We start from the raw sequence: 17,921 nt of genomic DNA, 5'->3' as shown, positions 1-17,921 counted from the left end.
TCTGTTTTTCATTTGGGTGAGGGGAAGGAAAAATATCTATTTCTGATAATTAAAAAAAATTGAAATGGCAATGAAAAGAAAGCAAGGGATTCCACAAGTGGGAGAGATGAGCGTATTCCAGGCATGAGGGATCACCTCTGTACAAGGCATGGTGAAGATGCTGGGAGCTGAAATGTATGTGGAAAAAAGCCCAAAGTTCAGTTTGAATGATGTGGAGAGCAGGAAAAGAATATGAAATAAAGCCAGAAAAAAAGAAGTGGGAATAATACTGTGGAAGGTTTTCCACACCAGGCTGAGGATTTTTGTATTTATTTTAGAAGCAACAGGGGCCACTTAAGATGTTCAAGTATGGAAGTGACTCAAATTTATGTTTTAGGAATATTAATTTGGCAGCTTCTTGGGGGATGGATTGGAGACGGAAGAGACTGGACTAATTAGATGACGTATTGAAATAGGTTAAGTGATTTGCCCACGGTCACAGGGCTTGTAAAAGTGTCTGAGGCAGGATTCAAACCAAGCATCCTTGACCCTAGATTCCACATACTATCTACTGTGCTACTTTGACTTCCTACGGTAATATCTGAGACTCATTGAGCCAGTAATTACCCCGGGAGAGAATGTTTTGCTAAGCATATCAATGGATAGATATAGCCTTTCAGAACCACACATCTTGCTTTGGTTTGGTTCTGACCTGGAGGTGATGGAGATTGCAGAAGGAAAATGTTTCTTTTTGTTAGAATAGGTATTTTCTTGGTCTTCAAATTGATGCTGGTCAAAGTGACAGACAGAAGGAATTTCTTTGAAGTTTTCAGTTTTTGAGTCATCTCGTCCTTCACCCACCCCACCCCCAACAGTATTGCCCGCTCTGTTCCCCAGCAGTCATCTATGATTTTGGAACAAATAAGGAGAAGAAAGGAGGAGGAGAAAGGAAGAAAAGGAGAATTCAATGATGTATAGAATATGTCACCTCTTTTCTAGGGGATAAATAAAAAATATATTCATCGTAGGAACCTCTGATCCTGAGAAACCTTTTACTGATTAGATATATAGATATATATATAGATATATAGATATACACTAAAAAGAGGAGTTTGAAATAAAGGATTGATGTGGAAGAGGATGCCTCAACTGTGACATTTGGCCTTTTTTGATCTTGTCTTTCATTTTCATCAAAGACCCAAATTATCTTGGGGGACTTAGGAAAGATAGAATGTTTCAGATCCACTGGCCCTTTTCAATTTGTTAGAAGGCAATCTTGAAATATCTCTGAAGAGATACACATTGATAGTCAGTTATTAAACATTTGGTATAAGGGCTTTCTAGCCATTAGTCAGAAAGAGGCATGGAACAGGGGTGTTGAATTGAGCCAGAGGAAAGCGGCAGGCTAAAGTCAGACTAAATATGTGAAGAAGGCTCCAAATAACTGGCTGGCTATTTTATGTTCCAAAAGATCTTGGACTCTAAAGCTAAGAGACATGAAGTCTACAGAGACTTCTCTTTATGGGAGAAAAAAGTTTCCCTCGCCTCCATGCATTCATGGACTGCATTTCTCTTTGAAAAAGTCAATGCTTAACCACTGGGGCTCTAAGCTAAAAGAGATGTTCGTTAGTGGCAAAGAGAATTTCTTTTCTTGGGAAGAAGAGGAAGTACTTTACCTGAGGGTTTCCCAAGGATCCAGTGGAGATAACACCAGAATTGGAGTCACAGGACCTGGGTTCGAGTTGCTTGCTAACTATATGAACTCAGGCATGAAACAACCATTCTGAGCCTCAGTTTTTTCATTTGTAAAATAAGAAATTTGAACCAGTTGATTTCTGATACCCCTTCCTGCTCTATACTTATGATTCTAGGATCCCATGTTTTTCTGAAGCCTGAAACTTGTAGTAGGGAGGAATTCCAAACCCATACATCCCACAGAGATCCCCAGCAGAGATCATGGGAACAGCAGGAGTAAGCTACCACAACACCAGAAAACAATCAATCATCAATCAATACACATTTATTAAGTAACTACTATGTGCCAGGCACTCTGCTAAGTGCTAGACAGAAGCATCAAAGGTATTTGAATGGTCTCCCCATGTGGGCACGTATGTTCACTATGTGAATGCCTTTGAATTCATGTTTTTTAGGGATATCAACTCTCTTCACTAATGAATGTTTCTTTACGTGATCGTGTGCCCCAGGTTTATAGGAGGAAGTAGCACTTTGCTACTTTTCTTATTACAGGATTTCCTAAAAATGGTTTTGCTTTCAATTATCCTCTGACTGATTAGTAAAAGTGAACTTATTTGTGGGGCTTGATGAATTATAGTTTTGAGTGGACAAGTCACTCTACCGCTATCAGCCTCAGTTTCCTCAACTGTAAAGTGGTGACAATAATAGCACCCACATCCCAGGGTTGTTATGAGAATGAGATGAGATCATATTGGTAAAGTGCTTAACATAGTACGTGGCATGTAGTAGCTATGTAATAAAATGCTTGTTTGCTTGTTTCCTCCCTCCCTCCCTTCCTTCCTTCCTTCCTCTCTCCCTTCCTTCCTTCCTTCCTTCCTTCCTTCCTTCCTTCCTTCCTTCCTTCCTTCCTTCCTTCCTTCCTTCCTCCCTTCCTCCCTCCCTTCCTTCCTTCCTTCCTTCCTTCCTTCCTTCCTTCCTTCCTTCCTTCCTTCCTTCCTTCCTTCCTTCCTTCCTTCTTTCCTTCCTTCCTTCCCTTCCTCCCTCCCTCCCTCCCTCCCTCCCTCCCTCCCTTCCTTCTTACTGCACGTCATAGTCTGGACAATAGGCATTCTTTGTTCATTCGGTTTTCCCTTGTAGATGGTTAGACCAAACACTTTTGAGTAGTCATGGATGTCTTCCAGGAGGGTCTGAAGTATTTCTGGGTTTGAAGCCAACAACATGATGTCATTCACAGATATGAGGACTTCCCCACATAGCCTGCATCTCTCTTCAGCTTGGACTCTGGGCTGGATTTCCTTCATGACAGGAACGAATGATACTGATGAGGCTATCTGTACCTGCCTGATATTGATGAACAAGGCTGTCTCTGTTGTTTTGTTTTTCAAGGAATCTTGAACAATTTTTACGTATGAATGGGACAGATCTTGCTGGTTGTCTTCAAAGTGGTGTTTTGTACTGAAATCACAGGACTTGGGTTCAGATCTCACCTCTGATACTCACTATCTATGTGACCTTGGACCAGTCACTTCTCTATGGCCCTCAGTTTCTGTCCCTGTAAAAATGAAGCAATTAGATAAGATGGCCTCTCAAGGTCTTTCTAGCTTCAATTCAATCTATGACCCACCATATGAAATGCTTCTCCATATTTAAAAAATAGTAAGTACCATGCGACCTTATATCCTCCACACCTGCTAGCCAATGGTATGATGGTAAAAATGGGCTCTGTTGTAGAAATCACTTGTGAAAGCATGAATTTCCCTATTAATTCTCTCATTAAGGATGCCTTTAATACATACACAGATTATTCTTACAAAAATTTTACATAAAGATGAGAAAGTTATTGGTTGGTAGATGTTGATGACATCGTGGTTGTCTTTTTCTTTTCTTAGTATTAGTAAAGTACAAAATATTTTCCAAACCCACTGTGTTTTTTTCTCTTTCAGATACTTTTTGAATATCTAGATCTCTCAACACTTTAATAATTCTGTAAACTAGAGTACAGATCTCCTCTATGGGCACAACGTATAATCCAGATGGTTTTCCTGGTTTTGTTCTATTTATTTCCATTTCTACCTCTTCTAAAGGAGCATCCAGGATTGTAATTCTGGAGTCTGAGTCTGATGGCTTCACTGTTCTTGATGATGAAATCAATTTGTTGTAAGCATCTTTGTAGATCTTTTTTATGTCCCCAGTTTGTTATCCAATGTCCATTTTAATCCTCAGATATTCTAGGGGTGTTTTGGTTGTGTGTCTTGCCAAGTTTTCTTTACACTGGTTTTACTCTCTACTGCTTTTCTTTATTTTATGAGAAATACTATTCATTATGTTCCATAATCTTTCACTATAGGATTTTACAACATTTCTATTCTAAACCAGTGTTATCTTTGTTTGCCATATCTCTCTGGTAGACAAGGAAGTCATGTTTTCTTACTGAGGCACTTTTTTAGGCTTTTAAAATTTTCTTGTTATGGAAATTGATTTTATATCAATTAAGCTTCCATGTGAAGTTATCATAGCCAGTGACTACATCTTTTTTCCATATTCTGTGTTCACCACCAGTAACTTGTTTTAATAATCCATTGTTTCAGTTGCATATTAAATATTTTCTCATTTTAACTTTTTCAGTTTTGTACTACTTTTGATCTTTGCTCTTAACAAGTCAGCAGTCTGATTGTTCACAAGGTGAAATGACTCACCTCAGTCATGTCATTTCCTGTCAAAATATAATCCAGTTCATTTTTGGCAATGCTATTTGGGACTCACCATGTCAAGAACCATTCAATTCTTTAATCAATGAAATTATTCATCTGATATAGTCCTAAAGTTTCTGCATAAGTTTTTGACCTTTCTCATGACATAACTTGAGCCCTATTTTTTGGTATAGGTCTAATTTTCTTCCCCTATTTCCTCATTAACATTATCAAGCATCAAAGTCCACTTTGTATCATCTTCCTTTGGAGGGTCATAATTGAGTTCTTCTTAAGAATTTTCATCCTTTCTAATAAATGGTGCTGTATAAGCTATAATTACTTTCTTGGGGGTCTTTTGACAAATATGTCCTGAGCATCATAATATAATTTGAACAAATATCCCATTAAAAACATGGTAACTACTTAATAAATTAAAAAAATCATTTTTTGACACTTTCTTCATCTATAAATGAGAGGTTTAGAGTAAGTGATCTCTGAAGACTTTTATTTCTTTTGGATCTATGACAAAACCAATTCAATCCAGTCAATTATTTGCTTCTCCAAGGAGACTCTATGCTCCTTCCTACTATTTAGCTACAGCTACTTTCTTTTGGTTCTGTTTAGAGAGAAGGTCAAGATTGATACGATCTAGCTCCTGTACTAGTACATGTCCACATGTCATGGATGGTGATATATTCAGAGTACCAATAGTCAAGGTCAAGTTTATAGAAAGCTTCTCTCTCTCTCTCTCTCTCTCTCTCTCTCTCTCTCTCTCTCTCTCTCTCTCTCTCTCTCTCTCACCACAAAAACAGAAGAAGGCTGCATTATTTTAGTGGGTTGCCATGATGAAATGGATTCCTTGCCAAGTGGCCAGATTCTCCATGTTGAGTCTTTCTCCACTTCTCTGGGATAGTACTCAGGAAGCAGATTGTATTCAAATCCTTGCCAGCATCGCAGAACCTGATAGAACTTACATTTCACTGGCATGGCCTTTGAAAACCCAAGGTCTCTTCATGAGCCACATCACAGTAGGATTTTGTGAATGGCTACAAATAATATTAATAAATCAAGATATATTGCTCAGCTACTAAATAGCTTTGTGGACTTAGGCAAAGGTCTTCACCATTTCCAAAGCAAAATAACCCTCCCTGTAGATGCCATTTCCTCTATTAGGTGGTAAGCTCCAGGAGGGCAGGGACTACTTCCACTTTTGCATTTGCCTCCCCACCACTTAGCATAGCACTTGCCACATGGTAAATACTTAATAAATTTAAAAAATTATTTATTTTTTTGAGACTCAGTTTCTTCATCTATAAATGAGAAGTTTAGAGTAAGTGATCTCTGAAGACTTTTACTTCTGTAATATTTATGGGACCACAGATTAAGGGCTGGAAGAGACCTTAGAGATTTCTGTTCTAAACACTTCATTTTATAGATGAGAAAACAGAGGTCAGGAGAGACCTCTCTAGGCCACCAGGCTAGGTGATTAGTCCAAGGTGACATAGGTAATAAATAACAGAAGCTAGGTCCAACACCAGGTCTCCAGCTCTAAAACCAGTACCCTTTCCATTGTACCATGTCCCCTGAACCAGATTAGAGTTGGAAAGGATCTCAGAGATCCCCTGGTCCAAACCGCTCATCAAAATTACATTCCACAATGCTCTCCTCTTCCCTTCTGTCTGACCATATGCCACTTCGTGGTCTTGGGTTTGGTTATCAGGATTTCAAGGGGGAATTGAGCTCTCATGGAATGGAGGCCACTTTTTCCCCGGAAGCATTGGGTCCTCCCCATTAAGAATCTCTGAGACTATGTGCTCTTTTAACTGCCCTCCAGGTATTTGAGGACAGACCTTCTCATGTGCCAAGGGGAGATCTCTGTAGTCTCGATAGCAGTCTTTCAACTCCATAGACCTAGATCAGAGGCTGCGGGACTGCCTCAGGGAAAAGGTTCACAAAATGATATTTTTGCAAAGCACCCAAGTGAACGTTTTTTTACCCTCTAAATATGCAGAGACACTACAGCAAGGATCACAGGTTTGTCCTGGTGATGCAACCAACAACACTTAATTATCAGTTCTCCAAGCAAATTAGGTGAGAAAATTACTTGTCTTTTTATATTTATTTTATTTTCTAAAAAGAATTCATGGAACGGAACACATCTAGCAGTACCACATGGAGTGATTGCTCCAGATCTCTCTTTTTCTCTCCCTCTTTTTCTTTCTTTAGCCAACTGTTCCGTCCCTTCCCTCACTATGGAAAGTACCAGCATGGCTCTGGATGCTGTTTCTTTAAGGAATCCATTGGCTCTGTCTGATGGCTGAGGGAGGGAGCAGAAGCAGCCTTTGCTGTTTCCAAGGGTTGGCAGCAAGGAGGAGGGAGAGAGAGGGAGGATCTATCTCAGTGTCCCTCCTCCCTCTCTCCCCCTGAGAGGAGCTGCAGCCCCAGTCCTCCATCACTCTCAGTGTGGTCCAGCGCCCATGAGATATAGCTTGTGAAGCGTAAGGTTCTTTCTACTTCTGAGTCAATGATTCCATATGGTTCTACCCGGACTCTCTTCTCCAGCCCCCTGTTTCCAACTGTCTGCTGGGTATCTCCACCTGAAGAATCTCCCCAAACTGATTCATTCAGTGAGGATTTGGGAAGTTTCTACCGGGTTCCAGCAACCTTTGCAAAGGTCTTTTCATGACCCCCAAACTCCTCCCTAAAGCAACGGCCCATCTTTGTGATACTAATGTTCCACTGATGCTCCTATACAGTTGTGAGAGTTGACAGTCTCGGGAGAATTAAAAAAAACCTCAAAGAGCAGCAGAGAGAAAGACCCCTTAGAGGTGTGAGCAGGCAGCAGCATCTAACAAGTAAGGCATGATGGAGAACTGGAGTCGAGCCTTCTATCACAGACATTTATGCTGAGAAAATAAAAAAGGGAGGCGGGTGATATAGCAAAAGCAAAGAAGGAACCTTTTAGAAATGGACAGCCTTCTGGTTCCCAAGAATAAGGCAAAATGAAGGACATCCCTAGCATATTGGGTGAGCCCCCCACCCCCTGAGGTTCTCCCTGCAGCAATACAGTGAGGAAAGCACAAGAACAGTAGCTGCCTAAACTCTGTAGGCATGGATGAGCTGTGATCTGAGAGGGAAAATTCCCAAGAGGGAGATCACAGACCCATTGGGGTGTTTGCCAATGGGCCAGATCCTGGGCTAGGCACTCGGGATACAAAGATGAAAACAAAGCAATTCCTGCCTCCAGGGAAAGTGTATCTACTGGTGATACACAAGATACTTATAATTAAGTAAATACAAAGTCTTTTGTAGGTGTCGAAAGAATCAGCAAAAGTCTCAAATGGCTTCAAGATGAACCCTGAAGAACGCTAGAACTTCCAAGACCTGATATAAGAAAGGAAAGCATTCCATGCTTGGGGAACAGCTGTTGCAAAGGCATGGAGGTGAGACATGTTCAGAATTGAACTCCTGTTCCACCCCCCAATCTACCACTCTCACCTCCTAATTACTCTATATCTCTTGAAGAGATCACCCTCAAGGTCAACCGGGCTCCAAGCCTCCAAGTCCTCTTTGATGATTTTCTCTCTCTTCCCTTACACCCCTTCCCTTTCCCGTCACTGGTCAAACCCCACCGAGGGCTCTGTGGAGAGTCCAAGCATGTCATCTCGTTTGTTTTCATGTTTCAGTTAGAAAGTGACCACCGGTCCCTTCTCAAATTCTCCTAAGAACTGACTTCTGCCAGGAAAACTTCCTATGTCCATGAAAACAGGCGATTATTCTGCAACGTGGTGATCTTAACAAGTAGCCTGGAGCACTGCCAGGTTGTGACTCACCCAGGGTCACACAGGCAATAACATCAAAGGCAAGACTTGGATCCCCATTGTCTTCACTCTGTGACTGACCTGCCGCCCTCTATACTTACTCACCTGCTCTATGTTCCATCCAACCAGGTCTACTCATCATAGCCTTCTCATTGCTCTCCTCTCCTGTGTCCATGCCGATTACTCTATCACCTCCAACTACTTTCTTATCTATTGAATTCCTTTCCTTTCTTTGAGGTCCCATTTAGCTTCTACATCCTCCATAAGCCCTTGCTTTATCCTCTTACCCACAACTGACCTCTCTGTCCTCAAATTTCTCATAAGGCTTTGCCTGGATCTCTTCTTTGCCTTAATCATCATTTCCCTAGTATCATAGTTATCTAGATACACTAGTTACATAGTGTACATAAATGCATTAAAGATAAATAAACATTATATCTCTATAGTATACTTAAAGTATCATAGCTGGATATCCTTCCTCTCACCATTACACTATAAGCTCTTAAAAAACAGAGTTTATGTTACAAGTCTTTGCCCTCTTGGCACCTACACAGTGCCTTGTACATCTTAACTGGGATCCATATTTGCTTAATTGAATTGAAACGTATCCCTGGATAAGGGCAACAGCTGCTTATACAGGTGGTTATTCTGCCCCCTGGTGCCAGAGGGTAGAACTGAGATCAGTGGGTGGATGTTACCAAGAGACAAATTTAGGTTTGCCATCAGGAAAACCTCAGTAATTTGAGCTGTTCAGGAGTAAAATGGACTACATTGGAAGAGCATAGGTTCCCTCTCATTGGAGGCTTTCGAGCGGAGGCTTGTTGACTATTGTTGGCACTTTTAGAAAAGGATTCCTATTCTGGTGTGAGTTGGACTAGAGGACTCCAAGTTTCCTCCCAACACTCAGATTTTTTTATTCTGTTTAGTCCTCGGGAGTCGTCTCCTCTTCCACGAGACTCCGAATATGGAGAAGACAGTGAATTCGACTTCCTGAGCCTTAGGGGCTGGGCACTGTTGTTTCCTGTGCTTGACATTCCCACTTAGAGCCCCCTGTATACCACCTGCACAGTGCTTGGCACCTAGTAGGTGCTTAATAAATGTCTATTCTTTGATGTGAATTGATTTGACCATATTCCAGAGGGCTCATCCCAGAGGTCCTTCTGAAGGATAGCCTCTCTTCTTAAGTTCTTTAAGTTGAGAAGTCACTTATTCCAGCATCCTGAGTTCTTCTACCAAGGCTATTCCTTATTTTCCTCCACTGAAAACCCTGCTTCACCTTGAGTTCTCATATTCTACTGAATGGAAATGAGTAGGCTGGAAAAACTCTGGTCCAGGATCTTTTGGATGTGGCATCCTCCCAATAATCTTCTTGTAGTCCAGCCCTTATTCTGCTCTTAGCATCTTGAGTGTCAGTCCTTATGACTTGAGAGATCATCATCCATTAGGTTAGCATTAATTGAGGGCTGCCCTCAATAGCATTGCTGCAGGATAAAGCTTCCTTTTGTATGTGTATGCTCATTTGGTTCCGTATTGCCCACTGAGTATCAGGCAAGTTCCTTGGGTTGGTATTCAAGACCCTCCACTCACTGGTACAGCCTCTCTTCCTCAATTTTTCTTCATCTTATTCCCCTCCCAGCCCTTTCCATTCCGCCAGAGTGGATCCTTTGCCATCCCTGCATCTGTCCTCATATTTCCCTAAGCCTGACTTGCCCTCCCCTCCTTTTCTTCACCTTTTGAGTTTCTGCCTGTCATTGACAGTCAACTCAAATATCATCTCCTCCATGATGTCTTCCCTGATCCCTGGCTTAATTTGATCTTCACAGAGTCCCTGTAAGGGAAGTAGTGAAAGTATTAAGAAGGCTCTTTGATAAATGGGAAAAGTCAGGCTAAACTAGGTTAAAGAACTTGCCCAGAGCCTGGCATGCCAGAGTCTAGACTGAACCCAAGCCTCCTGATTTCAAGCCTGGTGCTCTCACCATTAAACCACACTGTCTCTTTGATCCTGTGATTTGGGATCTCAACGGCCAGAAGGCTAGTTGGGAAGGGAATACAAACTCATTAATTAATTCCAACCCATAATTTGAAGGCAAACTATAAGCTGGCACAAGGCCATATAAAGTTATTATACAGTCAAACCCCTGTGTCCCCAGCACCAGGAATAGGAACTCACATATAGTATTTACTTAAAACAATGCAAACTCCTTGAGAGTAGGGATTGGTTCTGTCTTTGACTCTTGTACCTGGCACTAGGTCTGACACACAGTAGGCACTTAATAAATGCTTGTTGAATGAAGCTTTGAACAAGTAACTGAAGGTAGGTCCCAATTTTAGTCCAACAGGGAGAAGAAAATGACAGGGAAGGTACTAATTATTTACTGTTTAAAAAAAGAAAAATTCTGTTTTATCTCAGGGAGAGAAGCTTAGAATTGTTGAAATGACCTTTGACGTTGCTCAATTTGGGAGTTGAAAGTTGACCTAAGAAGTCATCTAGTTCAGTTCTCCCATCTTACAAGGGAGGTATTTCAGAGCTAGAGAAAGTCATCCAGCTCCTTAGAGATAAGCTGGGACCAGAACTCTGGTATCCTGAATCCCAGCCCAGTTCTCTTCAGACCCCACCATGTGACACATGCGACACTGGCTAGCTTTCTCTTTTCGGAGTCCCTGCCCCATCCTGCTTCCTCTTGGAATTTTACTTTGCTGTCCTATGACCACCAAACACTTGACATTTATCATAAGAGGTCGGAGCTATTCATTTGACAATTAAACAGCCTCTGGGGCCATGCTGAGAGCTTGGTATTTGTGTTTGTGGTTTTAGTCCCAGTCCTTGGTAACCCTTTGTTTCCCTGGGTGCTTGCAGCAGGCAGTGGTCAAAAGACCAATGAAGGACATGATGTTTTATCATCCTCAGGATGAGGATTAAATTAGGGGGCACAATGTGGATTCTGGGAAATATTGAGGGAGAAAGGAATAGGAATTCATTTTACTTTTAGGGCAAACCCCATTTTTACTGGAAACTGTCAAGATCAGGGACATGACAGATCCTCCAAATTAACAAACTATAATCACATTCCCCTCTCTATCCATCCTTAGGAGAACTGCCAACAGAATAAGCTTTATACAATGCCACTTGTGTCACACCATTTCTATGTTAAAATAAACCTTCAGTAGCTCTCTGCTACTTATAGAATTATGTCCATATTGGTTCCAACTTACCTTTCTAGTCCTATTTCTCATGGCTTCCCAGAAAACAGTTCAACTCATTGTTTTGAACATATGTGTTCAAAACTTGCCCAAGCAGATCATAAGGTCCTTGAAGGTAGAGACTGGATTTGATACTTCTTTGTATTCCCTCCCCGCCCAGGCTCTAATCACAGGGATGGATGTATAGCAAAGGAGTAACAAATATTTGTTGAATTAATAGATAAATGAATGAGTTGGGATTTTTCTCTTGATTGTATTTTTAAGTCATTGTGAAACGTTTTTCTTCTACCTTCAGTTGTTCAAAGAAATGTATATATGTATATATATGTATGTATCTACATATGCATATATGTATATATACATACACACATGTATATGAGATATGTTTATATTATGTACATATGAATACATATACATGCATATGTACGTACATATGTTCATATGAAAAATCTTTGTTTAAAAATTACATGGTTGTTTTCTTTAAATATGATTTCACATTCTAAAGAAAGAGGGCTTGAGTGCTTTAAGAAAGTCCTTTGAGACACTGGGTTCCCAAACTTCTAGAAGCCTGCAGAATTTAGCCATTGAACTTATTTTGTCTTGATTTCTTTTGATTTTTGTGAGGGAGGGAGTAAAGTGAATTGCTGAGGCTGACTTCCAGGGAAGTCCCTGATTGAATAGTTAATATGAATACTAGGAGGACAATTTCTTTTCCTCTTCTCAGTATTCCATAGGAAAGAAATCTGGGAGTAGAAGGGTCTGGGAGGAAGGTCACTTAGGAAAACTTTTCATTGTAAAACAGCTGTAAAGAGCCGTTATGGAGAAAGCTATTTGTTAATGAGAAGCTCACAGGCTGAAATCCACTTGGAAGGGCTTTTGAGAACAGACCGTTCTGAAGCATTGGGATCAGTGTCAGCATGGCATATTTACACTGGAGGGTTTTCATTTCTATGAAGATTAGAGATGAGTATTTCTGTCTACCCATGGGAGATAAACTCAAGATTAGCTTAAGTAGTGATTGATTAAAGATAGTGATTATACTTAGTTATTTTTAATTTCTATAAATTGTAATCAGGAAGAGACTTTAGGGATTATCTAGCATCATTTTGAAGATAAGGAAAATGGAGACCAAATGAGGCTGAGCAGCTCAGAGGTTGTAAACAGAATATCTAGAATTTGAACCCAGGTCCTCTAACTAAAGCCAGGACTCTTCCCACTCCACCACCCTCTCCCCCAAATCAAGATGAATGAGGGTACAGAACATAAACTCAGTTTTAAAATATTGCAGAAGAGAATAGTTAATGATATGAGCATCCTGAACCAGAAAAAAACACCCCCCTAACAAAGAAAAACAAACTTCAGTGGAGGGAAAAAATAGTTCATCCACAGCTTGGTAAAAGAGCCAAGTCAGATCATCCTAAAGATGAAATGGTAAAAATGGAAGAAAGACAACAAATAGAAAGAAACTGAAAAGCTCTATTTAGATTTATAGAACAAACTGGTCTCTCCATCAATAACAGTGGGGTTACCATGTTTAGAGCCTTACATGATATTCCATAGGAAGAGCAGCCAGACTAACCCAGAGGACATCTGTGGTGGAGGAAGTCTGATTTTGAAGGTGTTGAGACATTGATTCTTAAGATGTCAAAGATTTATTCAAAACCTACTATGTGCCAAGCATTGCTCCAGACGCAGCTATATCTCCAGGAATACAAATCTAAGACTGCTCCTGCCCTTTAGAAGCTCACAATATAATAAATATCATAGAGTCTGGTCTAAGGTACATGATAGGAAATGAAGAGATGATTGCCCAAGAAGCCCTCATTAAATAAAGGCTTTGAGAAGAGTTCTTCGCTCTGTTCTCTGGCCTTCCAATCAGAGTTCAGAAGGAAGTGAGGATGCAGATGAGATGTGAGTGCCAAAGCCGCTTAAATCTCATAGCATGATGAGCTTCTTGGTGATGAGGTTTCCTCATGTTGTGGTTCAATCCAAGGGGTGAAGCTGGTAGAACATGAGATGTTTGAGAGAAGGGAGGAATCAAAGGCTTGGGGAAAAGCTCAGACCTTATTATTGCCTCTTTCCCAACATGGGACCAAGAAAGTATCAGTAACCATGAACCCACAGACATCCATCCCCATGACTACAATTTTATTTTAGAAAAATCTACTCATATATCAGAGGCATCCTTGATGATGGATAAGTGGGGAACAGACAAACTTTTGAACCTGATTTTGGACAACAGAACACACTGTTACAATCTGAAAGCCGGACAATAGGAGATCGCATTGTTTGTTATTGGTTGATTAAAAGAGCACATTTGACTTTGTATGGCAAAATGCTGGAGGAGGCTCTCCTCCAACAAGGTGTCTCCCACACGTCAAAATCGTCAAGATTCCTTGCAAGATGTAACAACAGAACACTGTTTGACAACTCTGATTAGAACTATGAAGTGAGGCACAAACAGGGAGACATCTGTTTGCCAAAGGTGTTTGCCCCTGTCATGGAGATTTCCCAGTGCAGAATTCAAATAGAAAAGGGATTTTTTTAGAGATGAGGAGGTTCCTGTTTGCAGGGGACATCTTGATGACTATATTAAGCCCTGGTGCATTATAGTACCTTCTCAGTGAGATCCATGATCTCTTGAAGGAATTCAGGATGCATCTCCACATGGTAAAAAAAAACCAAGGTGAATAAAGAATGCGTGTGGCCCAAACTTTGATATGCAGTCAAATGGACAACCCAGAGTTCTGGTCTATTGGTATGTACATCTTGGACTGGCACCGAGCATGGGGAATGGACTGGGCCCAAAAGTGCATAATAGAAGAGTCAGTTGGATAGGAAATGATACAGTAATTTTCATGACTCCAAGTTTTGAGAAACAAAAAGCTTATCTTTCCAACATCAATATTCTGGTGATGCTGGATCACAAGATAATGGAACATCATCAAGTTATAGACCAACAGGCAATGTTGAGGCATGTGATGGGCATAAAAAAGACTGCAATGTGTCAAGAAAGAACTATGCAAGAAGAATTGAATGAAGGAGTCCATCAGAGGAATTGGTGATAGGAAAGGAGGTGAGCTGGTCATAGAGTAAAGCCAAGCCTCCATCTCCTCTGGGGTGTACACAATATGAAGGGATATACAGAAGAGGTTGAATGGGTTGAGGGAACTTTCTAGGTAGGATTTACAGGAGGATGGGTAGGGAAGAATAGGTTGGATTCTCAGTGGCTAGAGGAAGCTATCACTTCCATGAGATTTTAGATCCATGAAAAACCATGCCAAAATGTGAAGATCTCTTAAAAAATTCAAGATTGACAATTGTTATTTTTGTGTTTTCTAAAAAAAGCCTTTTAAGATATAATATAGAACAAGTACACTGTTCAATTTCACTCAAGGATCCACAGCTATGGGAGGCCAAGCTGTTTGGGTCATGTGATAAGGGACAACTGCCATGACAGGTGGCAGCTACAGATGATGACAGCTGGTAGGCAGAGTACCTGGGAGGAAATAAACAGCCTCTAGAATGGTAGACTTACAAAATCGAATTTACCAAGTGTGAGCTAATGTCATGTTTTCTAAAACTCTTCCCCTCCAGAAGCCTTCTCTGACTCATCTCATTGGCAATAATCTGATGGAATTTATCCTGTACTGGTACCCAGATCAACCTTGAATTCTTAATTTCTATACCTAAAGCCTCATACCTCTGCTCAACATTTAATTACTTATAGTGTCTGGTATGACTGCGATGGTCCTTGTGTGCTTTATAAATTGTATACATCTTTTTACATATACAACCTTTTAGAGGTTAATCCATTAGTGGTGTTGCCCATTTCATATTGGGAGTTCTTAGAAGGCAGGGGTCCATACGTATTCTCCCCTCCCCCCTGACTCTGTACAGTATTTAGCACAAGGTTAGACTCATGAGGGATAGATATGGCATAATGAAAAACATCAAATTTAGGGTCAGACTCTGGGCAAATAACTTTACCCTCAGGAAATGGCAAACCGTAACAGCATCTTTGCCAAAAAACCCCAGCAAAACCCAAATGGGGTCACGAAGAGCCAGACATGACTGAAATGACTGAACAACAAAGCGATTAACTGAATATTTCTTCTTCTCAAAGCCAAAATTAGCTAGGGCCATGTTTTGGGGACAGATTCCAGCTGTAGAAACTCCCATCACCAATGTGTGTGTCACAGTTTCAGAGAATTCTCGGGGTCACTGATCAGTTAAGTGACTTGCTCCTGGTCACCTAGTCATTATATTTTAAAGGCAGACCTCGAACCCTGGTCCTAAGTCTTCCAGGTTCCAAGGCCAATAAACCTTCTATTTGCTTTGCCAGATTTGTGAAAAACAAAAACAAAGAAAACTGGATTCTCTCAGAATGGGGAGAATGCTCTCTCTCTGTCTCTGTCTCTCTCCTTCTCTCTCTCTCTCTCTCTCTCTCTCTCTCTCTCTCTCTCTTTCTCTCTCTCTCTCTCTCTCTCTCTCTCTCTCTCTCTCTCTCTCTCTCTCTCTCTCTCTCTCTCTCTCTCTCTCTCTCTCTCTCTCCCTCTCTCCCTCCCTCCCTCTCCTGCTCTCTCTCTCTCCCCCACCCTGTCTATCTCTCTCATACACACACACACACACACACACACACACAATTTTACGTGTAGAATTTGTTATTTTCATGCTACAATAAATGATCAAGCTCCATGTCCTGATGAAAACAGGAAAACAGATCCTCAGGTCCAAACACCAGGGTTTGCTCCACATTGTCTGTCCCATGGATTCAGCTCCATTGGCGCCATCCTGCTGAGTGGCGACAGGCTCTGGCTCCTTGGTGAGCAAGGATGCGCTGGGCTGTAATCCTATACTGCCTGGAGGTGTGCAATATCGATTGAAGCATGTTCTCTGTGTGTCATATGTCAAGGATGATATGTCAGCCAACCACCCTTGAAAATCATTGGAGGATCATTTTCAAATAGTGGCCTAATTATGAATGAATGCACAGTGGCATTATTAAAGAGTGTCCCACTGGCCAGCCCTGTAACACAGCCAGGATGGCCTTCCACATTAGCTAACAGGCTATGAAAGGCAGCAACAGAAAGGGAAGACAGCATCCTAACTGGAGATATGGCCTTCAGATAACCTCAGCTCTTCTTGTCATCTCTTTAGGAACTCAGCAAACATTTCATTAAGCCCTTCTCATCTGGGGAAATAGAACAGGTTAAAGCCACAGGAAAATGCTCTCTTTCTTCAATTCATTGGTACATTGATAATATAAACTCGTTGAGGGCAAGGATTTTCAATTTTTTTTTTTGCTTTTCTATCCTCAGTGTGTAAGCACAGTCCCTGGTACATAGAAGATACTTAACTTCAGTTCAAATCTGGCCTCAGACATTTAATAACTGTGTGACCTGGGCAAGTCACTTAAGCTTTGTCTGCCTCAGTTTGCTCATCTATGAAATGACAACATTCTCAAGATTGTTATAAGAATCAAAGAGAATATGTGTAAAGTCCTTAGCACAGTGCCTGGAATGGGTGGGTGCCATGTAAATGTTAGTCATCATCATCATTATCCATCATCCTCATCAGCTTGTTGAGCTGAACTTTTCCAGTTGGGATCCCCCTCCAATGTAGATCTTACTCCCTCCATGGACTTTAGGGGATTCTTTTCCATTTCTTTCCCATACAGCACTTCCCCAAGGCTCTGGAGGTCTTGCTCCTTTTAGGAAGTGGATCTGAGTTGTTTTATCCCAACAAACACAGGACGCAAAGAGGAGATGAAATCCGATTCCCAAATGTATAAGCAACTAACCCTGGGAGAAGCAGAGGAAAACAGATAATCCAAACAGGGATGATAACAAATGAGACCAATTAAAAACCAACCATTTAAAAACCATCTTTTCATATGGTATCTCAGAGAGGTTCTTGGGCTGTAGTGAGGAAGTCCTTCCTGTTTTGGAGACCGAGTATTCATGTTTTCCAATTTTTTGTTTTTGTTTTGTTTTGTTTCATTGTCTTGGAATCTTGGATCATCTCATCATGCCATCAGTGGACATTCTTATATTCATTAGGACTATTCAACAACCTTTTCTAGTCCTTCTTAAAATCAAAGAATAGTAGATATGAGAGGGAGCCAAGAGACTGTTTTGTCTAAGCACATCTGTTCAGAGAGGTAAAGGTCACACAGGAAATTATGGGCAGAGTCAGTTCTCAAGGTTGGGCCTCCTTAGTTTCCACCCTTTCTGTTGCTCTCCCAAGTCATCATAGCACTGCTATGTTTGTGATGATATCATCCATACCATTGATACTACTACTAATAACATTGCGGTCAGCCTATACCTCCCATGTGTCTTTCTACGGCAGTTTCCAGGGCCACCTGCAATCTGACAGATCTTAGTCAATGGAATATTCTAATTGAACAAATATTTTAGTGAGTAGAATATGTGATATATAGAAAAATATCACTCAAAGACGGAGAACAAATATCTGAAATGCTCCTTTCAGATGTAATATGTGGTCTTCATTTAGGCAAAATTAAGAGGGA

This window comes from Notamacropus eugenii, chromosome 3 (assembly GCF_028372415.1).
Source record: "Notamacropus eugenii isolate mMacEug1 chromosome 3, mMacEug1.pri_v2, whole genome shotgun sequence".
Taxonomy (NCBI): domain Eukaryota; kingdom Metazoa; phylum Chordata; class Mammalia; order Diprotodontia; family Macropodidae; genus Notamacropus; species Notamacropus eugenii.
The sequence above is the reverse complement of the archived record's forward strand: the minus strand, read 5'-3'. Positions refer to the sequence as shown.